Here is a 25,290-nt window from a genome sequence, read left to right as displayed (position 1 = left end):
CTCGTCGTTCCATTTCACACGTTACTTTTCTTGAAATGTACTTTGCATGTCAACGGGGAGCGCTCTCTGCAGACGAGGTGGCCGAGTGGTTAAGGCGATGGACTGCTAATCCATTGTGCTGTGCACGCGTGGGTTCGAATCCCATCCTCGTCGGATCACGGCAGCCTTTTACAGAAGAGCAATGATGCTGCCTCAATAAAGTGTTCATCTCTTTCCATTACGTTGCAATCCTGTTCCGTCCTGTCTCAAAATGTTGTCATTACCCTCAAGTGCAATAGCCGGGTTGGCGGTGTGCATGGTGGGAGATGGCCTGCGAGGGTGCAGGGCGTGTCTGCTTGCTTTGGGTCTTGGGTGGGGGCTGGTGTGGCTGAAATGCCAGCGCTGAATTTTTGGTCCTGGGGCGAGGTATGTGAGAAAAGGCCCCACTATCAAGATTTCAAGTGACCACACCACCCTCAATCAATTCCCCGCAAAGCCCAAGTTACTGGTGGGCACTTCAGCAGCCAAAGAGCCACACCTTGGTGCAATTAGAAGATGGAATGAAACGAAAGCAATGACATTAAGATCTACACCTCCATAAAACAAGAGGCAAAGCTCTCACCCTTGGGGAAGGTGCACGTACAGCCCAGATAGCATCAGGAATGTAAAGTTCATGTTTCGGACGGTGTTAATGAGCTCTTCTAATCTCTCATTTTTATTACATTCATCATTCGCTTCTCTCTATTCAATATGGTTGTGTATTTTGGTTGGCATTATATTGCCTTTTATTTTGTGTTTTGATTTGCTTTCACCTCATTGTCTCATTTCTTATTCCCAACTGTTATTATTAAGCTTGCACGTGTGCCTTATTATCATTTGTTTTCGTTTGAGGGAATCAGCGCCGCACAACGCCCCTGGGTCCACCTGCACTCCGCTACACACGCTACCCGGGGAAGGGCCCTGTCTTACCGCTTTGTATGTCTGGATGTATGTAAGCATGCATGCACGCATGCATGTATGTATGAAGTTATTGTCATGATGATTTCAATGATCAAATCCTATGCATTTAATCTAGTTTCGTCAAAAGACGTCGATTCAGGTGAAGTCTTGTGTCTGCGTGCAAACAGACTACGAGTCCACTGCGCAGTATGTGCGGGTCACAATACAATCCTTTCGAGCCCGTACAGATTGGGATGTTTTCATGCTTAATGTACTCGGTGCATCTTCAACAGCAGCAAAGGTCAACAGCGCTGTTGAAAATGTTGATACGCAGAAGCGTCCACCACATGAGACGACTGAAGCAGGTGTGACCGTAGACATCGTGCTGTGTGTGGTAACGTGGCCGAGTGGTCTAAGGCGCTTCATTTAAGCTCCAGTCTCTTTGGAGGCGTGGGTTAGAATCCCACCGTTGCCAACTTCCTTTAGCCATTAAAGTCATGGTGCTTTCCTAGTTGCACCTCGTCGTTCCATTTCACACGTTACTTTTCTTGAAATGTACTTTGCATGTCAACGATGAGTGCTCTCTGCAGACGAGGTGGCCGAGTGGTTAAGGCCATGGACTGCTAATCCATTGTGCTGTGCACGCGTGGGTTCGAATCCCATCCTCGTCGGATCACGGCAGCCTTTTACAGAAGAGCAATGATGCTGCCTCAATAAAGTGTTCATCTCTTTCCATTACGTTGCAATCCAGTTCCGTCCTGTCTCAAAATGTTGTCATTACCCTCGAGTGCAATAGCCGGGGTGGCGGTGTGCATGGTGGGAGATGGCCTGCGAGGGTGCAGGGCGTGTCTGCTTGCTTTGGGTCTTGGGTGGGGGCTGGTGTGGCTGAAATGCCAGCGCTGAATTTTTGGTCCTGGGGCGAGGTATGTGAGAAAAGGCCCCACTATCAAGATTTCAAGTGACCACACCACCCTCAATCAATTCCCCGCAAAGCCCAAGTTACTGGTGGGCACTTCAGCAGCCAAAGAGCCACACCTTGGTGCAATTAGAAGATGGAATGAAACGAAAGCAATGACATTAAGATCTACACCTCCATAAAACAAGAGGCAAAGCTCTCACCCTTGGGGAAGGTGCACGTACACCCCAGATAGCATCAGGAATGTAAAGTTCATGTTTCGGACGGTGTTAATGAGCTCTTCTAATCTCTCATTTTTATTACATTCATCATTCGCTTCTCTCTATTCAATATGGTTGTGTATTTTGGTTGGCATTATATTGCCTTTTATTTTGTGTTTTGATTTGCTTTCACCTCATTGTCTCATTTCTTATTCCCAACTGTTATTATTAAGCTTGCACGTGTGCCTTATTATCATTTGTTTTCGTTTGAGGGAATCAGCGCCGCACAACGCCCCTGGGTCCACCTGCACTCCATCAGCAAGCGTTCCTCGGGGAAGGGCCCTGTCTTACCGCTTTGTATGTCTGGATGTATGTAAGCATGCATGCACGCATGCATGTATGTATGAAGTTATTGTCATGATGATTTCAATGATCAAATCCTATGCATTTAATCTAGTTTCGTCAAAAGACGTCGATTCAGGTGAAGTCTTGTGTCTGCGTGCAAACAGACTACGAGTCCACTGCGCAGTATGTGCGGGTCACAATACAATCCTTTCGAGCCCGTACAGATTGGGATGTTTTCATGCTTAATGTACTCGGTGCATCTTCAACAGCAGCAAAGGTCAACAGCGCTGTTGAAAATGTTGATACGCAGAAGCGTCCACCACATGAGACGACTGAAGCAGGTGTGACCGTAGACATCGTGCTGTGTGTGGTAACGTGGCCGAGTGGTCTAAGGCGCTTCGTTTAAGCTCCAGTCTCTTTGGAGGCGTGGGTTAGAATTCCACCGTTGCCAACTTCCTTTAGCCATTAAAGTCATGGTGCTTTCCTAGTTGCACCTCGTCGTTCCATTTCACACGTTACTTTTCTTGAAATGTACTTTGCATGTCAACGATGAGCGCTCTTGGCAGACGAGGTGGCCGAGTGGTTAAGGCGATGGACTGCTAATCCATTGTGCTGTGCACGCATGGGTTCGAATCCCATCCTCGTCGGATCACGGCAGCCTCTTACAGAAGAGCAATGATGCTGCCTCAATAAAGTGTTCATGTCTTTCCATTACGTTGCAATCCTGTTCCGTCCTGTCTCAAAATGTTGTCATTACCCTCGAGTGCAATAGCCGGGGTGGTGGTGTGCATGGTGGGAGATGGCCTGCGAGGGTGCAGGGCATGTCTGCTTGCTTTTGGTCTTGGGTGGGGGCTGGTGTGGCTGAAATGCCAGCGCTGAATTTTTGGTCCTGGGGCGAGGTATATGAGAAAAGGCCCCACTATCAAGATTTCAAGTGACCACACCACCCTCAATCAATTCCCCGCAAAGCCCAAGTTACTGGTGGGCACTTCAGCAGCCAAAGAGCCACACCTTGGTGCAATTAGAAGATGGAATGAAACGAAAGCAATGACATTAAGATCTACACCTCCATAAAACAAGAGGCAAAGCTCTCACCCTTGGGGAAGGTGCACGTACAGCCCAGATAGCATCAGGAATGTAAAGTTCATGTTTCGGACGGTGTTAATGAGCTCTTCTAATCTCTCATTTTTATTACATTCATCATTCGCTTCTCTCTATTCAATATGGTTGTGTATTTTGGTTGGCATTATATTGCCTTTTATTTTGTGTTTTGATTTGCTTTCACCTCATTGTCTCATTTCTTATTCCCAACTTTTATTATTAAGCTTGCCCGTGTGCCTTATTATCATTTGTTTTCGTTTGAGGGAATCAGCGACGCACAACGCCCCTGGGTCCACCTGCACTCCATCAGCAAGCGTTCCTCGGGTACTTGGGCCATAAGTAATGAACGTCAGGTGTGCGTCTGTGTGTTTCTGCTCCCAGGTTGCGTGCGCCGCTTGTCCATCCACGACCCCGGTCTTGACCCTGCATCTACGAAACACTGCATTAAGATCCTGTGGGGCCACATTCACAACTGTATACAGACCACTGTGTGTTTTTGGTTCATTTGGATGCCGCCTGGGAGTCTTGCTGAAACCTAGCAAAGTCGTCAACCAGGTCGTTGAAGACGGGCAAAAACATGGCTGCTGGCAGCGGTGGGATTTGAACCCACGCCTCCGAAGAGACTGGAGCCTTAATCCAGCGCCTTAGACCGCTCGGCCACGCTACCCGGGGAAAGGCCCTGTCTTACCGCTTTGTATGTCTGGATGTATGTAAGCATGCATGCACGCATGCATGTATGTATGAAGTTATTGTCATGATGATTTCAATGATCAAATCCTATGCATTTAATCTAGTTTCGTCAAAAGACGTCGATTCAGGTGAAGTCTTGTGTCTGCGTGCAAACAGACTACGAGTCCACTGCGCAGTATGTGCGGGTCACAATACAATCCTTTCGAGCCCGTACAGATTGGGATGTTTTCATGCTTAATGTACTCGGTACATCTTCAACAGCAGCAAAGGTCAACAGCGCTGTTGAAAATGTTGATACGCAGAAGCATCCACCACATGAGACGACTGAAGCAGGTGTGACCGTAGACATCGTGCTGTGTGTGGTAACATGGCCGAGTGGTCTAAGGCGCTTCGTTTAAGCTCCAGTCTCTTTGGAGGCATGGGTTAGAATCCCACCGTTGCCAACTTCCTTTAGCCATTAAAGTCATGGTGCTTTTCTAGTTGCACCTCGTCGTTCCATTTCACACGTTACTTTTCTTGAAATGTACTTTGCATGTCAACGGGGAGCGCTCTCGGCAGACGAGGTGGCCGAGTGTTTAAGGCGATGGACTGCTAATCCATTGTGCTGTGCACGCGTGGGTTCGAATCACATCCTTGTCGGATCACGGCAGCCTCTTACAGAAGAGCAATGATGCTGCCACAATAAAGTGTTCATCTCTTTCCATTACGTTGCAATCCTGTTCCGTCCTGTCTCAAAATGTTGTCATTACCCTCGAGTGCAATCGCCGGGGTGGTGGTGTGCATGGTGGGAGATGGCCTGCGAGGGTGCAGGGCGTGTCTGCTTGCTTTGGGTCTTGGGTGGGGGCTGGTGTGGCTGAAATGCCAGCGCTGAATTTTTGGTCCTGGGGCGAGGTATATGAGAAAAGGCCCCACTATCAAGATTTCAAGTGACCACACCACCCTCAATCAATTCCCCGCAAAGCCCAAGTTACTGGTGGGCACTTCAGCAGCCAAAGAGCCACACCTTGGTGCAATTAGAAGATGGAATGAAACGAAAGCAAAGACATTAAGATCTACACCTCCATAAAACAAGAGGCAAAGCTCTCACCCTTGGGGAAGGTGCACGTACAGCCCAGATAGCATCAGGAATGTAAAGTTCATGTTTTGGACGGTGTTAATGAGCTCTTCTAATCTCTCATTTTTATTACATTAATCATTCGCTTCTCTCTATTCAATATGGTTGTGTATTTTGGTTGGCATTATATTGCCTTTTATTTTGTGTTTTGATTTGCTTTCACCTCATTGTCTCATTTCTTATTCCCAACTGTTATTATTAAGCTTGCACGTGTGCCTTATTATCATTTGTTTTCGTTTGAGGGAATCAGCGCCGCACAACGCCCCTGGGTCCACCTGCACTCCGCTACACACGCTACCCGGGGAAGGGCCCTGTCTTACCGCTTTGTATGTCTGGATGTATGTAAGCATGCATGCACGCATGCATGTATGTATGAAGTTATTGTCATGATGATTTCAATGATCAAATCCTATGCATTTAATCTAGTTTCGTCAAAAGACGTCGATTCAGGTGAAGTCTTGTGTCTGCGTGCAAACAGACTACGAGTCCACTGCGCAGTATGTGCGGGTCACAATACAATCCTTTCGAGCCCGTACAGATTGGGATGTTTTCATGCTTAATGTACTCGGTGCATCTTCAACAGCAGCAAAGGTCAACAGCGCTGTTGAAAATGTTGATACGCAGAAGCGTCCACCACATGAGACGACTGAAGCAGGTGTGACCGTAGACATCGTGCTGTGTGTGGTAACGTGGCCGAGTGGTCTAAGGCGCTTCATTTAAGCTCCAGTCTCTTTGGAGGCGTGGGTTAGAATCCCACCGTTGCCAACTTCCTTTAGCCATTAAAGTCATGGTGCTTTCCTAGTTGCACCTCGTCGTTCCATTTCACACGTTACTTTTCTTGAAATGTACTTTGCATGTCAACGATGAGCGCTCTCTGCAGACGAGGTGGCCGAGTGGTTAAGGCGATGGACTGCTAATCCATTGTGCTGTGCACGCGTGGGTTCCAATCCCATCCTCGTCGGATCACGGCAGCCTTTTACAGAAGAGCAATGATGCTGCCTCAATAAAGTGTTCATCTCTTTCCATTACGTTGCAATCCTGTTCCGTCCTGTCTCAAAATGTTGTCATTACCCTCGAGTGCAATAGCCGGGGTGGCGGTGTGCATGGTGGGAGATGGCCTGCGAGGGTGCAGGGCGTGTCTTCTTGCTTTTGGTCTTGGGTGGGGGCTGGTGTGGCTGAAATGCCAGCGCTGAATTTTTGGTCCTGGGGCGAGGTATATGAGAAAAGGCCCCACTATCAAGATTTCAAGTGACCACACCACCCTCAATCAATTCCCCGCAAAGCCCAAGTTACTGGTGGGCACTTCAGCAGCCAAAGAGCCACACCTTGGTGCAATTAGAAGATGGAATGAAACGAAAGCAATGACATTAAGATCTACACCTCCATAAAACAAGAGGCAAAGCTCTCACCCTTGGGGAAGGTGCACGTACAGCCCAGATAGCATCAGGAATGTAAAGTTCATGTTTCGGACGGTGTTAATGAGCTCTTCTAATCTCTCATTTTTATTACATTCATCATTCGCTTCTCTCTATTCAATATGGTTGTGTATTTTGGTTGGCATTATATTGCCTTTTATTTTGTGTTTTGATTTGCTTTCACCTCATTGTCTCATTTCTTATTCCCAACTGTTATTATTAAGCTTGCACGTGTGCCTTATTATCATTTGTTTTCGTTTGAGGGAATCAGCGCCGCACACCGCCCCTGGGTCCACCTGCACTCCGCTACACACGCTACCCGGGGAAGGGCCCTGTCTTACCGCTTTTTATGTCTGGATGTATGTAAGCATGCATGCACGCATGCATGTATGTATGAAGTTATTGTCATGATGATTTCAATGATCAAATCCTATGCATTTAATCTAGTTTCGTCAAAAGACGTAGATTCAGGTGAAGTCTTGTGTCTGCGTGCAAACAGACTACGAGTCCACTGCGCAGTATGTGCGGGTCACAATACAATCCTTTCGAGCCCGTACAGATTGGGATGTTTTCATGCTTAATGTACTCGGTGCATCTTCAACAGCAGCAAAGGTCAACAGCGCTGTTGAAAATGTTGATACGCAGAAGCGTCCACCACATGAGACGACTGAAGCAGGTGTGACCGTAGACATCGTGCTGTGTGTGGTAACGTGGCCGAGTGGTCTAAGGCGCTTCATTTAAGCTCCAGTCTCTTTGGAGGCGTGGGTTAGAATCCCACCGTTGCCAACTTCCTTTAGCCATTAAAGTCATGGTGCTTTCCTAGTTGCACCTCGTCGTTCCATTTCACACGTTACTTTTCTTGAAATGTACTTTGCATGTCAACGATGAGCTCTCTCTGCAGATGAGGTGGCCGAGTGGTTAAGGCGATGGACTGCTAATCCATTGTGCTGTGCACGCGTGGGTTAGAATCCCATCCTCGTCGGATCACGGCAGCCTTTTACAGAAGAGCAATGATGCTGCCTCAATAAAGTGTTCATCTCTTTCCATTACGTTGCAATCCTGTTCCGTCCTGTCTCAAAATGTTGTCATTACCCTCGAGTGCAATAGCCGGGGTGGCGGTGTGCATGGTGGGAGATGGCCTGCGAGGGTGCAGGGCGTGTCTGCTTGCTTTTGGTCTTGGGTGGGGGCTGGTGTGGCTGAAATGCCAGCGCTGAATTTTTGGTCCTGGGGCGAGGTATATGAGAAAAGGCCCCACTATCAAGATTTCAAGTGACCACACCACCCTCAATCAATTCCCCGCAAAGCCCAAGTTACTGGTGGGCACTTCAGCAGCCAAAGAGCCACACCTTGGTGCAATTAGAAGATGGAATGAAACAAAAGCAATGACATTAAGATCTACACCTCCATAAAACAAGAGGCAAAACTCTCACCCTTGGGGAAGGTGCACGTACAGCCCAGATAGCATCAGGAATGTAAAGTTCATGTTTCGGACGGTGTTAATGAGCTCTTCTAATCTCTCATTTTTATTACATTCATCATTCGCTTCTCTCTATTCAATATGGTTGTGTATTTTGGTTGGCATTATATTGCCTTTTATTTTGTGTTTTGATTTGCTTTCACCTCATTGTCTCATTTCTTATTCCCAACTGTTATTATTAAGCTTGCACGTGTGCCTTATTATCATTTGTTTTCGTTTGAGGGAATCAGCGCCGCACAACGCCCCTGGGTCCACCTGCACTCCGCTACACACGCTACCCGGGGAAGGGCCCTGTCTTACCGCTTTGTATGTCTGGATGTATGTAAGCATGCATGCACGCATGCATGTATGTATGAAGTTATTGTCATGATGATTTCAATGATCAAATCCTATGCATTTAATCTAGTTTCGTCAAAAGACGTCGATTCAGGTGAAGTCTTGTGTCTGCGTGCAAACAGACTACGAGTCCACTGCGCAGTATGTGCGGGTCACAATACAATCCTTTCGAGCCCGTACAGATTGGGATGTTTTCATGCTTAATGTACTCGGTGCATCTTCAACAGCAGCAAAGGTCAACAGCGCTGTTGAAAATGTTGATACGCAGAAGCGTCCACCACGTGAGATGACTGAAGCAGGTGTGACCGTAGGCATCGTACTGTGTGTGGTAATGTGGCCGAGTGGTCTAAGGCGCTTCATTTAAGCTCCAGTCTCTTTGGAGGCGTGGGTTAGAATCCTATCGTTGCCAACTTCCTTTAGCCATTAAAGTCATGGTGCTTTCCTAGTTGCACCTCGTCATTCAATTTCACACGTTACTTTTCTGGACATGTACTTTGCATGCACATCACCCTCAATGAATTCCCCGCAAAGCCCAAGTTACTGGTGGGCATTTCAGCAGCCAAAGAGCCACACCTTGGTGCAATTAGAACATGGAATGAAACGAAAGCAATGACATTAAGATCTACACCTCCATAAAACAAGAGGCAAAGCTCTCACCCTTGGGGAAGGTGCACGTACAGCCCAGATAGCATCAGGAATGTAAAGTTCATGTTTCGGACGGTGTTAATGAGCTCTTCTAATCTCTCATTTTTATTACATTCATCATTCGCTTCTCTCTATTCAATATGGTTGTGTATTTTGGATGGCATTATATTGCCTTTTATTTTGTGTTTTGATTTGCTTTCACCTCATTGTCTCATTTCTTATTCCCAACTTTTATTATTAAGCTTGCCCGTGTGCCTTATTATCATTTGTTTTCGTTTGAGGGAATCAGCGACGCACAACGCCCCTGGGTCCACCTGCACTCCATCAGCAAGCGTTCCTCGGGTACTTGGGCCATAAGTAATGAACGTCAGGTGTGCGTCTGTGTGTTTCTGCTCCCAGGTTGCGTGCGCCGCTTGTCCATCCACGACCCCGGTCTTGACCCTGCATCTACGAAACACTGCATTAAGATCCTGTGGGGCCACATTCACAACTGTATATAGACCACTGTGTGTTTTTGGTTCATTTGGATGCCGCCTGGGAGTCTTGCTGAAACCTAGCAAAGTCGTCAACCAGGTCGTTGAAGACGGGCAAAAACATGGCTGCTGGCAGCGGTGGGATTTGAACCCACGCCTCCGAAGAGACTGGAGCCTTAATCCAGCACCTTTGACAGCTCGGCCAAGCTACCCGGGGAAAGGCCCTGTCTTACTGCTTTGTATGTCTGGATGTATGTAAGCATGCATGCACGCATGCATGTATGTATGAAGTTATTGTCATGATGATTTCAATGATCAAATCCTATGCATTTAATCTAGTTTCGTCAAAAGACGTCGATTCAGGTGAAGTCTTGTGTCTGCGTGCAAACAGACTAGGAGTCCACTGCGCAGTATGTGCGGGTCACAATACAATCCTTTCGAGCCCGTACAGATTGGGATGTTTTCATGCTTAATGTACTCGGTGCATCTTCAACAGCAGCAAAGGTCAACAGCGCTGTTGAAAATGTTGATACGCAGAAGCGTCCACCACATGAGACGACTGAAGCAGGTGTGACCGTAGACATCGTGCTGTGTGTGGTAACATGGCCGAGTGGTCTAAGGCGCTTCGTTTAAGCTCCAGTCTCTTTGGAGGCGTGGGTTAGAATCCCACCGTTGCCAACTTCCTTTAGCCATTAAAGTCATGGTGCTTTCCTAGTTGCACCTCGTTGTTCCATTTCACACGTTACTTTTCTTGAAATGTACTTTGCATGTCAACGATGAGCGCTCTCTGCAGACGAGGTGGCCGAGTGGTTAAGGCGATGGACTGCTAATCCATTGTGCTGTGCACGCGTGGGTTCCAATCCCATCCTCGTCGGATCACGGCAGCCTTTTACAGAAGAGCAATGATGCTGCCTCAATAAAGTGTTCATCTCTTTCCATTACGTTGCAATCCTGTTCCGTCCTGTCTCAAAATGTTGTCATTACCCTCGAGTGCAATAGCCGGGGTGGCGGTGTGCATGGTGGGAGATGGCCTGCGAGGGTGCAGGGCGTGTGTTCTTGCTTTTGGTCTTGGGTGGGGGCTGGTGTGGCTGAAATGCCAGCGCTGAATTTTTGGTCCTGGGGCGAGGTATATGAGAAAAGGCCCCACTATCAAGATTTCAAGTGACCACACCACCCTCAATCAATTCCCCGCAAAGCCCAAGTTACTGGTGGGCACTTCAGCAGCCAAAGAGCCACACCTTGGTGCAATTAGAAGATGGAATGAAACGAAAGCAATGACATTAAGATCTACACCTCCATAAAACAAGAGGCAAAGCTCTCACCCTTGGGGAAGGTGCACGTACAGCCCAGATAGCATCAGGAATGTAAAGTTCATGTTTCGGACGGTGTTAATGAGCTCTTCTAATCTCTCATTTTTATTACATTCATCATTCGCTTCTCTCTATTCAATATGGTTGTGTATTTTGGTTGGCATTATATTGCCTTTTATTTTGTGTTTTGATTTGCTTTCACCTCATTGTCTCATTTCTTATTCCCAACTGTTATTATTAAGCTTGCACGTGTGCCTTATTATCATTTGTTTTCGTTTGAGGGAATCAGCGCCGCACAACGCCCCTGGGTCCACCTGCACTCCGCTACACACGCTACCCGGGGAAGGGCCCTGTCTTACCGCTTTTTATGTCTGGATGTATGTAAGCATGCATGCACGCATGCATGTATGTATGAAGTTATTGTCATGATGATTTCAATGATCAAATCCTATGCATTTAATCTAGTTTCGTCAAAAGACGTCGATTCAGGTGAAGTCTTGTGTCTGCGTGCAAACAGACTACGAGTCCACTGCGCAGTATGTGCGGGTCACAATACAATCCTTTCAAGCCCGTACAGATTGGGATGTTTTCATGCTTAATGTACTCGGTGCATCTTCAACAGCAGCAAAGGTCAACAGCGCTGTTGAAAATGTTGATACGCAGAAGCGTCCACCACATGAGACGACTGAAGCAGGTGTGACCGTAGACATCGTGCTGTGTGTGGTAACGTGGCCGAGTGGTCTAAGGCGCTTCATTTAAGCTCCAGTCTCTTTGGAGGCGTGGGTTAGAATCCCACCGTTGCCAACTTCCTTTAGCCATTAAAGTCATGGTGCTTTCCTAGTTGCACCTCGTCGTTCCATTTCACACGTTACTTTTCTTGAAATGTACTTTGCATGTCAACGATGAGCGCTCTCGGCAGACGAGGTGGCCGAGTGGTTAAGGCGATGGACTGCTAATCCATTGTGCTGTGCACGCATGGGTTCGAATCCCTTCCTCGTCGGATCACGGCAGCCTCTTACAGAAGAGCAATGACGCTGCCTCAATAAAGTGTTCATCTCTTTCCATTACGTTGCAATCCTGTTCCGTCCTGTCTCAAAATGTTGTCATTACCCTCGAGTGCAATAGCCGGGTTGGCGGTTTGCATGGTGGGAGATGGCCTGCGAGGGTGCAGGGCGTGTCTGCCTGCTTTTGGTCTTGGGTGGGGGCTGGTGTGGCTGAAATGCCAGCGCTGAATTTTTGGTCCTGGGGCGAGGTATATGAGAAAAGGCCCCACTATCAAGATTTCAAGTGACCACACCACCCTCAATCAATTCCCCGCAATGCCCAAGTTACTGGTGGGCACTTCAGCAGCCAAAGAGCCACACCTTGGTGCAATTAGAAGATGGAATGAAACGAAAGCAATGACATTAAGATCTACACCTCCATAAAACAAGAGGCAAAGCTCTCACCCTTGGGGAAGGTGCACGTACAGCCCAGATAGCATCAGGAATGTAAAGTTCATGTTTCGGACGGTGTTAATGAGCTCTTCTAATCTCTCATTTTTATTACATTCATCATTCGCTTCTCTCTATTCAATATGGTTGTGTATTTTGGTTGGCATTATATTGCCTTTTATTTTGTGTTTTGATTTGCTTTCACCTCATTGTCTCATTTCTTATTCCCAACTTTTATTATTAAGCTTGCCCGTGTGCCTTATTATCATTTGTTTTCGTTTGAGGGAATCAGCGACGCACAACGCCCCTGGGTCCACCTGCACTCCATCAGCAAGCGTTCCTCGGGTACTTGGGCCATAAGTAATGAACGTCAGGTGTGCGTCTGTGTGTTTCTGCTCCCAGGTTGCGTGCGCCGCTTGTCCATCCACGACCCCGGTCTTGACCCTGCATCTACGAAACACTGCATTAAGATCCTGTGGGGCCACATTCACAACTGTATACAGACCACTGTGTGTTTTTGGTTCATTTGGATGCCGCCTGGGAGTCTTGCTGAAACCTAGCAAAGTCGTCAACCAGGTCGTTGAAGACGGGCAAAAACATGGCTGCTGGCAGCGGTGGGATTTGAACCCACGCCTCCGAAGAGACTGGAGCCTTAATCCAGCACCTTAGACCGCTCGGCCACGCTACCCGGGGAAAGGCCCTGTCTTACCGCTTTGTATGTCTGGATGTATGTAAGCATGCATGCACGCATGCATGTATGTATGAAGTTATTGTCATGATGATTTCAATGATCAAATCCTATGCATTTAATCTAGTTTCGTCAAAAGACGTCGATTCAGGTGAAGTCTTGTGTCTGCGTGCAAACAGACTACGAGTCCACTGCGCAGTATGTGCGGGTCACAATACAATCCTTTCGAGCCCGTACAGATTGGGATGTTTTCATGCTTAATGTACTCGGTGCATCTTCAACAGCAGCAAAGGTCAACAGCGCTGTTGAAAATGTTGATACGCAGAAGCGTCCACCACATGAGACGACTGAAGCAGGTGTGACCGTAGACATCGTGCTGTGTGTGGTAACATGGCCGAGTGGTCTAAGGCGCTTCGTTTAAGCTCCAGTCTCTTTGGAGGCGTGGGTTAGAATCCCACCGTTGCCAACTTCCTTTAGCCATTAAAGTCATGGTGCTTTCCTAGTTGCACCTCGTCGTTCCATTTCACACGTTACTTTTCTTGAAATGTACTTTGCATGTCAACGGGGAGCGCTCTCTGCAGACGAGGTGGCCGAGTGGTTAAGGCGATGGACTGCTAATCCATTGTGCTGTGCACGCGTGGGTTCGAATCCCATCCTCGTCGGATCACGGCAGCCTTTTACAGAAGAGCAATGATGCTGCCTCAATAAAGTGTTCATCTCTTTCCATTACGTTGCAATCCTGTTCCGTCCTGTCTCAAAATGTTGTCATTACCCTCGAGTGCAATAGCCGGGGTGGCGGTGTGCATGGTGGGAGATGGCCTGCGAGGGTGCAGGGCGTGTCTGCTTGCTTTGGGTCTTGGGTGGGGGCTGGTGTGGCTGAAATGCCAGCGCTGAATTTTTGGTCCTGGGGCGAGGTATGTGAGAAAAGGCCCCACTATCAAGATTTCAAGTGACCACACCACCCTCAATCAATTCCCCGCAAAGCCCAAGTTACTGGTGGGCACTTCAGCAGCCAAAGAGCCACACCTTGGTGCAATTAGAAGATGGAATGAAACGAAAGCAATGACATTAAGATCTACACCTCCATAAAACAAGAGGCAAAGCTCTCACCCTTGGGGAAGGTGCACGTACACCCCAGATAGCATCAGGAATGTAAAGTTCATGTTTCGGACGGTGTTAATGAGCTCTTCTAATCTCTCATTTTTATTACATTCATCATTCGCTTCTCTCTATTCAATATGGTTGTGTATTTTGGTTGGCATTATATTGCCTTTTATTTTGTGTTTTGATTTGCTTTCACCTCATTGTCTCATTTCTTATTCCCAACTGTTATTATTAAGCTTGCACGTGTGCCTTATTATCATTTGTTTTCGTTTGAGGGAATCAGCGCCGCACAACGCCCCTGGGTCCACCTGCACTCCGCTACACACGCTACCCGGGGAAGGGCCCTGTCTTACCGCTTTGTATGTCTGGATGTATGTAAGCATGCATGCACGCATGCATGTATGTATGAAGTTATTGTCATGATGATTTCAATGATCAAATCCTATGCATTTAATCTAGTTTCGTCAAAAGACGTCGATTCAGGTGAAGTCTTGTGTCTGCGTGCAAACAGACTACGAGTCCACTGCGCAGTATGTGCGGGTCACAATACAATCCTTTCGAGCCCGTACAGATTGGGATGTTTTCATGCTTAATGTACTCGGTGCATCTTCAACAGCAGCAAAGGTCAACAGCGCTGTTGAAAATGTTGATACGCAGAAGCGTCCACCACATGAGACGACTGAAGCAGGTGTGACCGTAGACATCGTGCTGTGTGTGGTAACGTGGCCGAGTGGTCTAAGACGCTTCGTTTAAGCTCCAGTCTCTTTGGAGGCGTGGGTTAGAATTCCACCGTTGCCAACTTCCTTTAGCCATTAAAGTCATGGTGCTTTCCTAGTTGCACCTCGTCGTTCCATTTCACACGTTACTTTTCTTGAAATGTACTTTGCATGTCAACGATGAGCGCTCTCGGCAGACGAGGTGGCCGAGTGGTTAAGGCGATGGACTGCTAATCCATTGTGCTGTGCACGCGTGGGTTCGAATCCCATCCTCGTCGGATCACGGCAGCCTCTTACAGAAGAGCAATGATGCTGCCTCAATAAAGTGTTCATGTCTTTCCATTACGTTGCAATCCTGTTCCGTCCTGTCTCAAAATGTTGTCATTACCCTCGAGTGCAATAGCCGGGGTGGCGGTGTGCATGGTGGGAGATGGCCTGCGAGGGTGCAGGGCGTGTCTGCTTGCTTTGGGTCTTGGGTGGGGGCTGGTGTGGCTGAAATGCCAGCGCTGAATTTTTGGTCCTGGGGCGAGGTATATGAGAAAAGGCCCCACTATCAAGATTTCAAGTGACCACACCACCCTCAATCAATTCCCCGCAAAGCCCAAGTTACTGGTGGGCACTTCAGCAGCCAAAGAGCCACACCTTGGTGCAATTAGAAGATGGAATGAAACGAAAGCAATGACATTAAGATCTACACCTCCATAAAACAAGAGGCAAAGCTCTCACCCTTGGGGAAGGTGCACGTACAGCCCAGATAGCATCAGGAATGTAAAGTTCATGTTTCGGACGGTGTTAATGAGCTCTTCTAATCTCTCATTTTTATTACATTCATCATTCGCTTCTCTCTATTCAATATGGTTGTGTATTTTGGTTGGCATTATATTGCCTTTTATTTTGTGTTTTGATTTGCTTTCACCTCATTGTCTCATTTCTTATTCCCAACTGTTATTATTAAGCTTGCACGTGTGCCTTATTATCATTTGTTTTCGTTTGAGGGAATCAGCGCCGCACAACGCCCCTGGGTCCACCTGCACTCCGCTACACACGCTACCCGGGGAAGGGCCCTGTCTTACCGCTTTTTATGTCTGGATGTATGTAAGCATGCATGCACGCATGCATGTATGTATGAAGTTATTGTCATGATGATTTCAATGATCAAATCCTATGCATTTAATCTAGTTTCGTCAAAAGACGTCGATTCAGGTGAAGTCTTGTGTCTGCGTGCAAACAGACTACGAGTCCACTGCGCAGTATGTGCGGGTCACAATACAATCCTTTCGAGCCCGTACAGATTGGGATGTTTTCATGCTTAATGTACTCGGTGCATCTTCAACAGCAGCAAAGGTCAACAGCGCTGTTGAAAATGTTGATACGCAGAAGCGTCCACCACATGAGACGACTGAAGCAGGTGTGACCGTAGACATCGTGCTGTGTGTGGTAACGTGGCCGAGTGGTCTAAGGCGCTTCATTTAAGCTCCAGTCTCTTTGGAGGCGTGGGTTAGAATCCCACCGTTGCCAACTTCCTTTAGCCATTAAAGTCATGGTGCTTTCCTAGTTGCACCTCGTCGTTCCATTTCACACGTTACTTTTCTTGAAATGTACTTTGCATGTCAACGATGAGCTCTCTCTGCAGATGAGGTGGCTGAGTGGTTAAGGCGATGGACTGCTAATCCATTGTGCTGTGCACGCGTGGGTTCGAATCCCATCCTCGTCGGATCACGGCAGCCTTTTACAGAAGAGCAATGATGCTGCCTCAATAAAGTGTTCATCTCTTTCCATTACGTTGCAATCCTGTTCCGTCCTGTCTCAAAATGTTGTCATTACCCTCGAGTGCAATAGCCGGGGTGGCGGTGTGCATGGTGGGAGATGGCCTGCGAGGGTGCAGGGCGTGTCTGCTTGCTTTTGGTCTTGGGTGGGGGCTGGTGTGGCTGAAATGCCAGCGCTGAATTTTTGGTCCTGGGGCGAGGTATATGAGAAAAGGCCCCACTATCAAGATTTCAAGTGACCACACCACCCTCAATCAATTCCCCGCAAAGCCCAAGTTACTGGTGGGCACTTCAGCAGCCAAAGAGCCACACCTTGGTGCAATTAGAACATGGAATAAAACAAAAGCAATGACATTAAGATCTACACCTCCATAAAACAAGAGGCAAAGCTCTCACCCTTGGGGAAGGTGCACGTACAGCCCAGATAGCATCAGGAATGTAAAGTTCATGTTTCGGACGGTGTTAATGAGCTCTTCTAATCTCTCATTTTTATTACATTCATCATTCGCTTCTCTCTATTCAATATGGTTGTGTATTTTGGTTGGCATTATATTGCCTTTTATTTTGTGTTTTGATTTGCTTTCACCTCATTGTCTCATTTCTTATTCCCAACTGTTATTATTAAGCTTGCACGTGTGCCTTATTATCATTTGTTTTCGTTTGAGGGAATCAGCGCCGCACAACGCCCCTGGGTCCACCTGCACTCCGCTACACACGCTACCCGGGGAAGGGCCCTGTCTTACCGCTTTGTATGTCTGGATGTATGTAAGCATGCATGCACGCATGCATGTATGTATGAAGTTATTGTCATGATGATTTCAATGATCAAATCCTATGCATTTAATCTAGTTTCGTCAAAAGACGTCGATTCAGGTGAAGTCTTGTGTCTGCGTGCAAACAGACTACGAGTCCACTGCGCAGTATGTGCGGGTCACAATACAATCCTTTCGAGCCTGTACAGATTGGGATGTTTTCATGCTTAATGTACTCGGTGCATCTTCAACAGCAGCAAAGGTCAACAGCGCTGTTGAAAATGTTGATACGCAGAAGCGTCCACCACATGAGACGACTGAAGCAGGTGTGACCGTAGACATCATGCTGTGTGTGGTAACGTGGCCGAGTGGTCTAAGGCGCTTCATTTAAGCTCCAGTCTCTTTGGAGGCGTGGGTTAGAATCCCACCGTTGCCAACTTCCTTTAGCCATTAAAGTCATGGTGCTTTCCTAGTTGCACCTCGTCGTTCCATTTCACACGTTACTTTTCTTGAAATGTACTTTGCATGTCAACGATGAGTGCTCTCGGCAGACGAGGTGGCCGAGTGGTTAAGGCGATGGACTGCTAATCCATTGTGCTGTGCACGCATGGGTTCGAATCCCATCCTCGTCGGATCACGGCAGCCTCTTACAGAAGAGCAATGATGCTGCCTCAATAAAGTGTTCATCTCTTTCCATTACGTTGCAATCCTGTTCCGTCCTGTCTCAAAATGTTGTCATTACCCTCGAGTGCAATAGCCGGGGTGGCGGTGTGCATGGTGGGAGATGGCCTGCGAGGGTGCAGGGCGTGTCTGCTCGCTTTTGGTCTTGGGTGGGGGCTGGTGTGGCTGAAATGCCAGCGCTGAATTTTTGGTCCTGGGGCGAGGTATATGAGAAAAGGCCCCACTATCAAGATTTCAAGTGACCACACCACCCTCAATCAATTCCCCGCAAAGCCCAAGTTACTGGTGGGCACTTCAGCAGCCAAAGAGCCACACCTTGGTGCAATTAGAAGATGGAATGAAACAAAAGCAATGACATTAAGATCTACACCTCCATAAAACAAGAGGCAAAGCTCTCACCCTTGGGGAAGGTGCACGTACAGCCCAGATAGCATCAGGAATGTAAAGTTCATGTTTCGGACGGTGTTAATGAGCTCTTCTAATCTCTCATTTTTATTACATTCATCATTCGCTTCTTTCTATTCAATATGGTTGTGTATTTTGGTTGGCATTATATTGCCTTTTATTTTGTGTTTTGATTTGCTTTCACCTCATTGTCTCATTTCTTATTCCCAACTGTTATTATTAAGCTTGCACGTGTGCCTTATTATCATTTGTTTTCGTTTGAGGGAATCAGCGCCGCACAACGCCCCTGGGTCCACCTGCACTCCGCTACACACGCTACCCGGGGAAGGGCCCTGTCTTACCGCTTTGTATGTCTGGATGTATGTAAGCATGCATGCACGCATGCATGTATGTATGAAGTTATTGTCATGATGATTTCAATGATCAAATCCTATGCATTTAATCTAGTTTCGTCAAAAGACGTCGATTCAGGTGAAGTCTTGTGTCTGCGTGCAAACAGACTACGAGTCCACTGCGCAGTATGTGCGGGTCACAATACAATCCTTTCGAGCCCGTACAGATTGGGATGTTTTCATGCTTAATGTACTCGGTGCATCTTCAACAGCAGCAAAGGTCAACAGCGCTGTTGAAAATGTTGATACGCAGAAGCGTCCACCACATGAGACGACTGAAGCAGGTGTGACCGTAGACATCGTGCTGTGTGTGGTAACGTGGCCGAGTGGTCTAAGGCGCTTCATTTAAGCTCCAGTCTCTTTGGAGGCGTGGGTTAGAATCCCACCGTTGCCAACTTCCTTTAGCCATTAAAGTCATGGTGCTTTCCTAGTTGCACCTCGTCGTTCCATTTCACACGTTACTTTTCTTGAAATGTACTTTGCATGTCAACGATGAGCGCTCTCGGCAGACGAGGTGGCCGAGTGGTTAAGGCGATGGACTGCTAATCCATTGTGCTGTGCACGCATGGGTTCGAATCCCATCCTCGTCGGATCACGGCAGCCTCTTACAGAAGAGCAATGATGCTGCCTCAATAAAGTGTTCATCTCTTTCCATTACGTTGCAATCCTGTTCCGTCCTGTCTCAAAATGTTGTCATTACCCTCGAGTGCAATAGCCGGGGTGGCGGTGTGCATGGTGGGAGATGGCCTGTGAGGGTGCAGGGCGTGTCTGCTTGCTTTTGGTCTTGGGTGGGGGCTGGTGTGGCTGAAATGCCAGCGCTGAATTTTTGGTCCTGGGGCGAGGTATATGAGAAAAGGCCCCACTATCAAGATTTCAAGTGACCACACCACCCTCAATCAATTCCCCGCAATGCCCAAGTTACTGGTGGGCACTTCAGCAGCCACAGAGCCACACCTTGGTGCAATTAGAAGATGGAATGAAACGAAAGCAATGACATTAAGATCTACACCTCCATAAAACAAGAGGCAAAGCTCTCACCCTTGGGGAAGGTGCACGTACAGCCCAGATAGCATCAGGAATGTAAAGTTCTTGTTTCGGACGGTGTTAATGAGCTCTTCTAATCTCTCATTTTTATTACATTCATCATTCGCTTCTCTCTATTCAATATGGTTGTGTATTTTGGTTGGCATTATATTGCCTTTTATTTTGTGTTTTGATTTGCTTTCACCTCATTGTCTCATTTCTTATTCCCAACTTTTATTATTAAGCTTGCCCGTGTGCCTTATTATCATTTGTTTTCGTTTGAGGGAATCAGCGACGCACAACGCCCCTGGGTCCACCTGCACTCCATCAGCAAGCGTTCCTCGGGTACTTGGGCCATAAGTAATGAACGTCAGGTGTGCGTCTGTGTGTTTCTGCTCCCAGGTTGCGTGCGCCGCTTGTCCATCCACGACCCCGGTCTTGACCCTGCATCTACGAAACACTGCATTAAGATCCTGTGGGGCCACATTCACAACTGTATACAGACCACTGTGTGTTTTTGGTTCATTTGGATGCCGCCTGGGAGTCTTGCTGAAACCTAGCAAAGTCGTCAACCAGGTCGTTGAAGACGGGCAAAAACATGGCTGCTGGCAGCGGTGGGATTTGAACCCACGCCTCCGAAGAGACTGGAGCCTTAATCCAGCACCTTAGACCGCTCGGCCACGCTACCCGGGGAAAGGTCCTGTCTTACCGCTTTGTATGTCTGGATGTATGTAAGCATGCATGCACGCATGCATGTATGTATGAAGTTATTGTCATGATGATTTCAATGATCAAATCCTATGCATTTAATCTAGTTTCGTCAAAAGACGTCGATTCAGGTGAAGTCTTGTGTCTGCGTGCAAACAGACTACGAGTCCACTGCGCAGTATGTGCGGGTCACAATACAATCCTTTCGAGCCCGTACAGATTGGGATGTTTTCATGCTTAATGTACTCGGTGCATCTTCAACAGCAGCAAAGGTCAACAGCGCTGTTGAAAATGTTGATACGCAGAAGCGTCCACCACATGAGACGACTGAAGCAGGTGTGACCGTAGACATCGTGCTGTGTGTGGTAACATGGCCGAGTGGTCTAAGGCGCTTCGTTTAAGCTCCAGTCTCTTTGGAGGCGTGGGTTAGAATCCCACCGTTGCCAACTTCCTTTAGCCATTTAAGTCATGGTGCTTTCCTAGTTGCACCTCGTCGTTCCATTTCACATGTTACTTTTCTTGAAATGTACTTTGCATGTCAATGGGGAATGCTCTCTGCAGACGAGGTGGCCAAGTGGTTAAGGCGATGGACTGCTAATCCATTGTGCTGTGCACGCGTGGGTTCGAATCCCATCCTCATCGGATCACGGCAGCCTCTTAAAGAAGAGCAATGATGCTGCCTCAATAAAGTGTTCATCTCTTTCCATTACGTTGCAATCCTGTTCCGTTTTGTCTCAAAATGTTGTCATTACCCTCGAGTGCAATAGCCGGGGTGACGGTGTGCATGGTGGGAGATGGCCTGTGAGGGTGCAGGGCGTGTCTGCTTGCTTTGGGTCTTGGGTGGGGGCTGGTGTGGCTGAAATGCCAGCGCTGAATTTTTGGTCCTGGGGCGAGGTATATGAGAAAAGGCCCCACTATCAAGATTTCAAGTGACCACACCACCCTCAATCAATTCCCCGCAAAGCCCAAGTTACTGGTGGGCACTTCAGCAGCCAAAGAGCCACACCTTGGTGCAATTAGAACATGGAATGAAACGAAAGCAATGACATTAAGATCTACACCTCCATAAAACAAGAGGCAAAGCTCTCACCCTTGGGGAAGGTGCACGTACAGCCCAGATAGCATCAGGAATGTAAAGTTCATGTTTCGGACGGTGTTAATGAGCTCTTCTAATCTCTCATTTTTATTACATTCATCATTCGCTTCTCTCTATTCAATATGGTTGTGTATATTGGTTGGCATTATATTGCCTTTTATTTTATGTTTTGATTTGCTTTCACCTCATTGTCTCATTTCTTATTCCCAACTGTTATTATTAAGCTTGCACGTGTGCCTTATTATCATTTGTTTTCGTTTGAGGGAATCAGCGCCGCACAACGCCCCTGGGTCCACCTGCACTCCATCAGCAAGCGTTCCTCGGGTACTTGGGCCATAAGTAATGAACGTCAGGTGTGCGTCTGTGTGTTTCTGCTCCCAGGTTGCGTGCGCCGCTTTTCCATCCACGACCCCGGTCTTGACCCTGCATCTACGAAACACTGCATTAAGATCCTGTGGGGCCACATTCACAACTGTATACAGACCACTGTGTGTTTTTGGTTCATTTGGATGCCGCCTGGGAGTCTTGCTGAAACCTAGCAAAGTGGTCAACCAGGTCGTTGAAGACGGGCAAAAACATGGCTGCTGGCAGCAGTGGGATTTGAACCCACGCCTCCGAAGAGACTGGAGCCTTAATCCAGCGCCTTAGACCGCTCGGCCACGCTACCCGGGGAAAGGCCCTGTCTTACCGCTTTGTATGTCTGGATGTATGTAAGCATGCATGCACGCATGCATGTATGTATGAAGTTATTGTCATGATGATTTCAATGATCAAATCCTATGCATTTAATCTAGTTTCGTCAAAAGACGTCGATTCAGGTGAAGTCTTGTGTCTGCGTGCAAACAGACTACGAGTCCACTGCGCAGTATGTGCGGGTCACAATACAATCCTTTCGAGCCCGTACAGATTGGGATGTTTTCATGCTTAATGTACTCGTGCATCTTCAACAGCAGCAAAGGTCAACAGCGCTGTTGAAAATGTTGATACGCAGAAGCGTCCACCACGTGAGACGACTGAAGCAGGTGTGACCGTAGACATCGTGCTGTGTGTGGTAACGTGGCCGAGTGGTCTAAGGCGCTTCGTTTAAGCTCCAGTCTCTTTGGAGGCGTGGGTTAGAATCCCACCGTTGCCAACTTCCTTTAGCCATTAAAGTCATGGTGCTTTCCTAGTTGCACCTCGTCGTTCCATTTCACACGTTACTTTTCTTGAAATGTACTTTGCATGTCAACGGGGCGCGCTCTCGGCAGACGAGGTGGCCGAGTGGTTAAGGCGATGGACTGCTAATCCATTGTGCTGTGCACGCGTGGGTTCGAATCCCATCCTATTCGGATCACGGCAGCCTCTTACAGAAGAGCAATGATGCTGCCTCAATAAAGTGTTCATCTCTTTCCATTACGTTGCAGTCCTGTTCCGTCCTGTCTCAAAATGTTGTCATTACCCTCGAGTGCAATAGCCGGGGTGGCGGTGTGCATGGTGGGAGATGGCCTGCGAGGGTGCAGGGCGTGTGTGCTTGCTTTTGGTCTTGGGTGGGGGCTGGTGTGGCTGAAATGCCAGCGCTGAATTTTTGGTCCTGGGGCGAGGTATATGAGAAAAGGCCCCACTATCAAGATTTCAAGTGACCACACCACCCTCAATCAATTCCCCGCAAAGCCCAAGTTACTGGTGGGCACTTCAGCAGCCAAAGAGCCACACCTTGGTGCAATTAGAATATGGAATGAAACGAAAGCAATGACATTAAGATCTACACCTCCATAAAACAAGAGGCAAAGCTCTCACCCTTGGGGAAGGTGCACGTACAGCCCAGATAGCATCAGGAATGTAAAGTTCATGTTTCGGACGGTGTTAATGAGCTCTTCTAATCTCTCATTTTTATTACATTCATCATTCACTTCTCTCTATTCAATATGGTTGTGTATTTTGGTTGGCATTATATTGCCTTTTATTTTGTGTTTTGATTTGCTTTCACCTCATTGTCTCATTTCTTATTCCCAACTGTTATTATTAAGCTTGCACGTGTGCCTTATTATCATTTGTTTTCGTTTGAGGGAATCAGCGCCGCACAACGCCCCTGGGTCCACCTGCACTCCATCAGCAAGCGTTCCTCGGGTACTTGGGCCATAAGTAATGAACGTCAGGTGTGCGTCTGTGTGTTTCTGCTCCCAGGTTGCGTGCGCCGCTTTTCCATCCACGACCCCGGTCTTGACCCTGCATCTACGAAACTCTGCATTAAGATCCTGTGGGGCCACATTCACAACTGTATACAGACCACTGTGTGTTTTTGGTTCATTTGGATGCCGCCTGGGAGTCTTGCTGAAACCTAGCAAAGTCGTCAACCAGGTCGTTGAAGACGGGCAAAAACATGGCTGCTGGCAGCGGTGGGATTTGAACCCACGCCTCCGAAGAGACTGGAGCCTTAATCCAGCACCTTAGACCGCTCGGCCACGCTACCAGGGGAAAGGCCCTGTCTTACCGCTTTGTATGTCTGGATGTATGTAAGCATGCATGCACGCATGCATGTATGTATGAAGTTATTGTCATGATGATTTCAATGATCAAATCCTATGCATTTAATCTAGTTTCGTCAAAAGACGTCGATTCAGGTGAAGTCTTGTGTCTGCGTGCAAACAGACTACGAGTCCACTGCGCAGTATGTGCGGGTCACAATACAATCCTTTCGAGCCCGTACAGATTGGGATGTTTTCATGCTTAATGTACTCGGTGCATCTTCAACAGCAGCAAAGGTCAACAGCGCTGTTGAAAATGTTGATACGCAGAAGCGTCCACCACATGAGACGACTGAAGCAGGTGTGACCGTAGACATCGTGCTGTGTGTGGTAACGTGGCCGAGTGGTCTAAGGCGCTTCATTTAAGCTCCAGTCTCTTTGGAGGCGTGGGTTAGAATCCCACCGTTGCCAACTTCCTTTAGCCATTAAAGTCATGGTGCTTTCCTAGTTGCACCTCGTCGTTCCATTTCACACGTTACTTTTCTTGAAATGTACTTTGCATGTCAACGATGAGCGCTCTCGGCAGACGAGGTGGCCGAGTGGTTAAGGCGATGGACTGCTAATCCATTGTGCTGTGCACGCATGGGTTCGAATCCCATCCTCGTCGGATCACGGCAGCCTCTTACAGAAGAGCAATGATGCTGCCTCAATAAAGTGTTCATCTCTTTCCATTACGTTGCAATCCTGTTCCGTCCTGTCTCAAAATGTTGTCATTACCCTCGAGTGCAATAGCCGGGGTGGCGGTGTGCATGGTGGGAGATGGCCTGTGAGGGTGCAGGGCGTGTCTGCTTGCTTTTGGTCTTGGGTGGGGGCTGGTGTGGCTGAAATGCCAGCGCTGAATTTTTGGTCCTGGGGCGAGGTATATGAGAAAAGGCCCCACTATCAAGATTTCAAGTGACCACACCACCCTCAATCAATTCCCCGCAATGCCCAAGTTACTGGTGGGCACTTCAGCAGCCACAGAGCCACACCTTGGTGCAATTAGAAGATGGAATGAAACGAAAGCAATGACATTAAGATCTACACCTCCATAAAACAAGAGGCAAAGCTCTCACCCTTGGGGAAGGTGCACGTACAGCCCA

The 25,290-nt window shown here is 47.7% G+C and overlaps 21 non-coding genes across 21 annotated transcripts; 16 read left to right on the top strand and 5 right to left on the bottom strand.

The window, feature by feature from the left end:
* The first annotated feature begins 71 nt into the window (after positions 1-71).
* trnas-gcu (transfer RNA serine (anticodon GCU)) lies at positions 72-153 on the top strand. Its single transcript has one exon. It is a non-coding gene; the product is annotated as a tRNA-Ser (tRNA).
* Positions 154-1,507: 1,354 nt separating this feature from the next.
* trnas-gcu (transfer RNA serine (anticodon GCU)) lies at positions 1,508-1,589 on the top strand. The gene has a single exon. It is a non-coding gene; the product is annotated as a tRNA-Ser (tRNA).
* A 1,355-nt stretch (positions 1,590-2,944) lies between these two features.
* trnas-gcu (transfer RNA serine (anticodon GCU)) lies at positions 2,945-3,026 on the top strand. The gene has a single exon. It is a non-coding gene; the product is annotated as a tRNA-Ser (tRNA).
* Positions 3,027-4,065: 1,039 nt separating this feature from the next.
* trnal-aag (transfer RNA leucine (anticodon AAG)) lies at positions 4,066-4,147 on the bottom strand. The gene has a single exon. It is a non-coding gene; the product is annotated as a tRNA-Leu (tRNA).
* A 580-nt stretch (positions 4,148-4,727) lies between these two features.
* trnas-gcu (transfer RNA serine (anticodon GCU)) lies at positions 4,728-4,809 on the top strand. The gene has a single exon. It is a non-coding gene; the product is annotated as a tRNA-Ser (tRNA).
* Positions 4,810-6,163: 1,354 nt separating this feature from the next.
* On the top strand, positions 6,164-6,245 carry trnas-gcu (transfer RNA serine (anticodon GCU)). The gene has a single exon. It is a non-coding gene; the product is annotated as a tRNA-Ser (tRNA).
* Positions 6,246-7,599: 1,354 nt separating this feature from the next.
* Positions 7,600-7,681, top strand: trnas-gcu (transfer RNA serine (anticodon GCU)). The gene has a single exon. It is a non-coding gene; the product is annotated as a tRNA-Ser (tRNA).
* A 2,741-nt stretch (positions 7,682-10,422) lies between these two features.
* On the top strand, positions 10,423-10,504 carry trnas-gcu (transfer RNA serine (anticodon GCU)). Its single transcript has one exon. It is a non-coding gene; the product is annotated as a tRNA-Ser (tRNA).
* Positions 10,505-11,858: 1,354 nt separating this feature from the next.
* trnas-gcu (transfer RNA serine (anticodon GCU)) lies at positions 11,859-11,940 on the top strand. Its single transcript has one exon. It is a non-coding gene; the product is annotated as a tRNA-Ser (tRNA).
* Positions 11,941-12,979: 1,039 nt separating this feature from the next.
* On the bottom strand, positions 12,980-13,061 carry trnal-aag (transfer RNA leucine (anticodon AAG)). The gene has a single exon. It is a non-coding gene; the product is annotated as a tRNA-Leu (tRNA).
* A 580-nt stretch (positions 13,062-13,641) lies between these two features.
* On the top strand, positions 13,642-13,723 carry trnas-gcu (transfer RNA serine (anticodon GCU)). The gene has a single exon. It is a non-coding gene; the product is annotated as a tRNA-Ser (tRNA).
* Positions 13,724-15,077: 1,354 nt separating this feature from the next.
* On the top strand, positions 15,078-15,159 carry trnas-gcu (transfer RNA serine (anticodon GCU)). The gene has a single exon. It is a non-coding gene; the product is annotated as a tRNA-Ser (tRNA).
* A 1,354-nt stretch (positions 15,160-16,513) lies between these two features.
* trnas-gcu (transfer RNA serine (anticodon GCU)) lies at positions 16,514-16,595 on the top strand. Its single transcript has one exon. It is a non-coding gene; the product is annotated as a tRNA-Ser (tRNA).
* Positions 16,596-17,949: 1,354 nt separating this feature from the next.
* trnas-gcu (transfer RNA serine (anticodon GCU)) lies at positions 17,950-18,031 on the top strand. Its single transcript has one exon. It is a non-coding gene; the product is annotated as a tRNA-Ser (tRNA).
* A 1,354-nt stretch (positions 18,032-19,385) lies between these two features.
* Positions 19,386-19,467, top strand: trnas-gcu (transfer RNA serine (anticodon GCU)). Its single transcript has one exon. It is a non-coding gene; the product is annotated as a tRNA-Ser (tRNA).
* Positions 19,468-20,506: 1,039 nt separating this feature from the next.
* On the bottom strand, positions 20,507-20,588 carry trnal-aag (transfer RNA leucine (anticodon AAG)). Its single transcript has one exon. It is a non-coding gene; the product is annotated as a tRNA-Leu (tRNA).
* Positions 20,589-21,168: 580 nt separating this feature from the next.
* trnas-gcu (transfer RNA serine (anticodon GCU)) lies at positions 21,169-21,250 on the top strand. The gene has a single exon. It is a non-coding gene; the product is annotated as a tRNA-Ser (tRNA).
* Positions 21,251-22,289: 1,039 nt separating this feature from the next.
* trnal-aag (transfer RNA leucine (anticodon AAG)) lies at positions 22,290-22,371 on the bottom strand. Its single transcript has one exon. It is a non-coding gene; the product is annotated as a tRNA-Leu (tRNA).
* A 579-nt stretch (positions 22,372-22,950) lies between these two features.
* On the top strand, positions 22,951-23,032 carry trnas-gcu (transfer RNA serine (anticodon GCU)). The gene has a single exon. It is a non-coding gene; the product is annotated as a tRNA-Ser (tRNA).
* A 1,039-nt stretch (positions 23,033-24,071) lies between these two features.
* On the bottom strand, positions 24,072-24,153 carry trnal-aag (transfer RNA leucine (anticodon AAG)). The gene has a single exon. It is a non-coding gene; the product is annotated as a tRNA-Leu (tRNA).
* Positions 24,154-24,733: 580 nt separating this feature from the next.
* Positions 24,734-24,815, top strand: trnas-gcu (transfer RNA serine (anticodon GCU)). The gene has a single exon. It is a non-coding gene; the product is annotated as a tRNA-Ser (tRNA).
* Positions 24,816-25,290: the final 475 nt, after the last annotated feature.

This window comes from Amia ocellicauda, chromosome 14 (assembly GCF_036373705.1).
Source record: "Amia ocellicauda isolate fAmiCal2 chromosome 14, fAmiCal2.hap1, whole genome shotgun sequence".
Taxonomy (NCBI): domain Eukaryota; kingdom Metazoa; phylum Chordata; class Actinopteri; order Amiiformes; family Amiidae; genus Amia; species Amia ocellicauda.
This window is presented reverse-complemented; position numbering and strand designations above follow the sequence as displayed.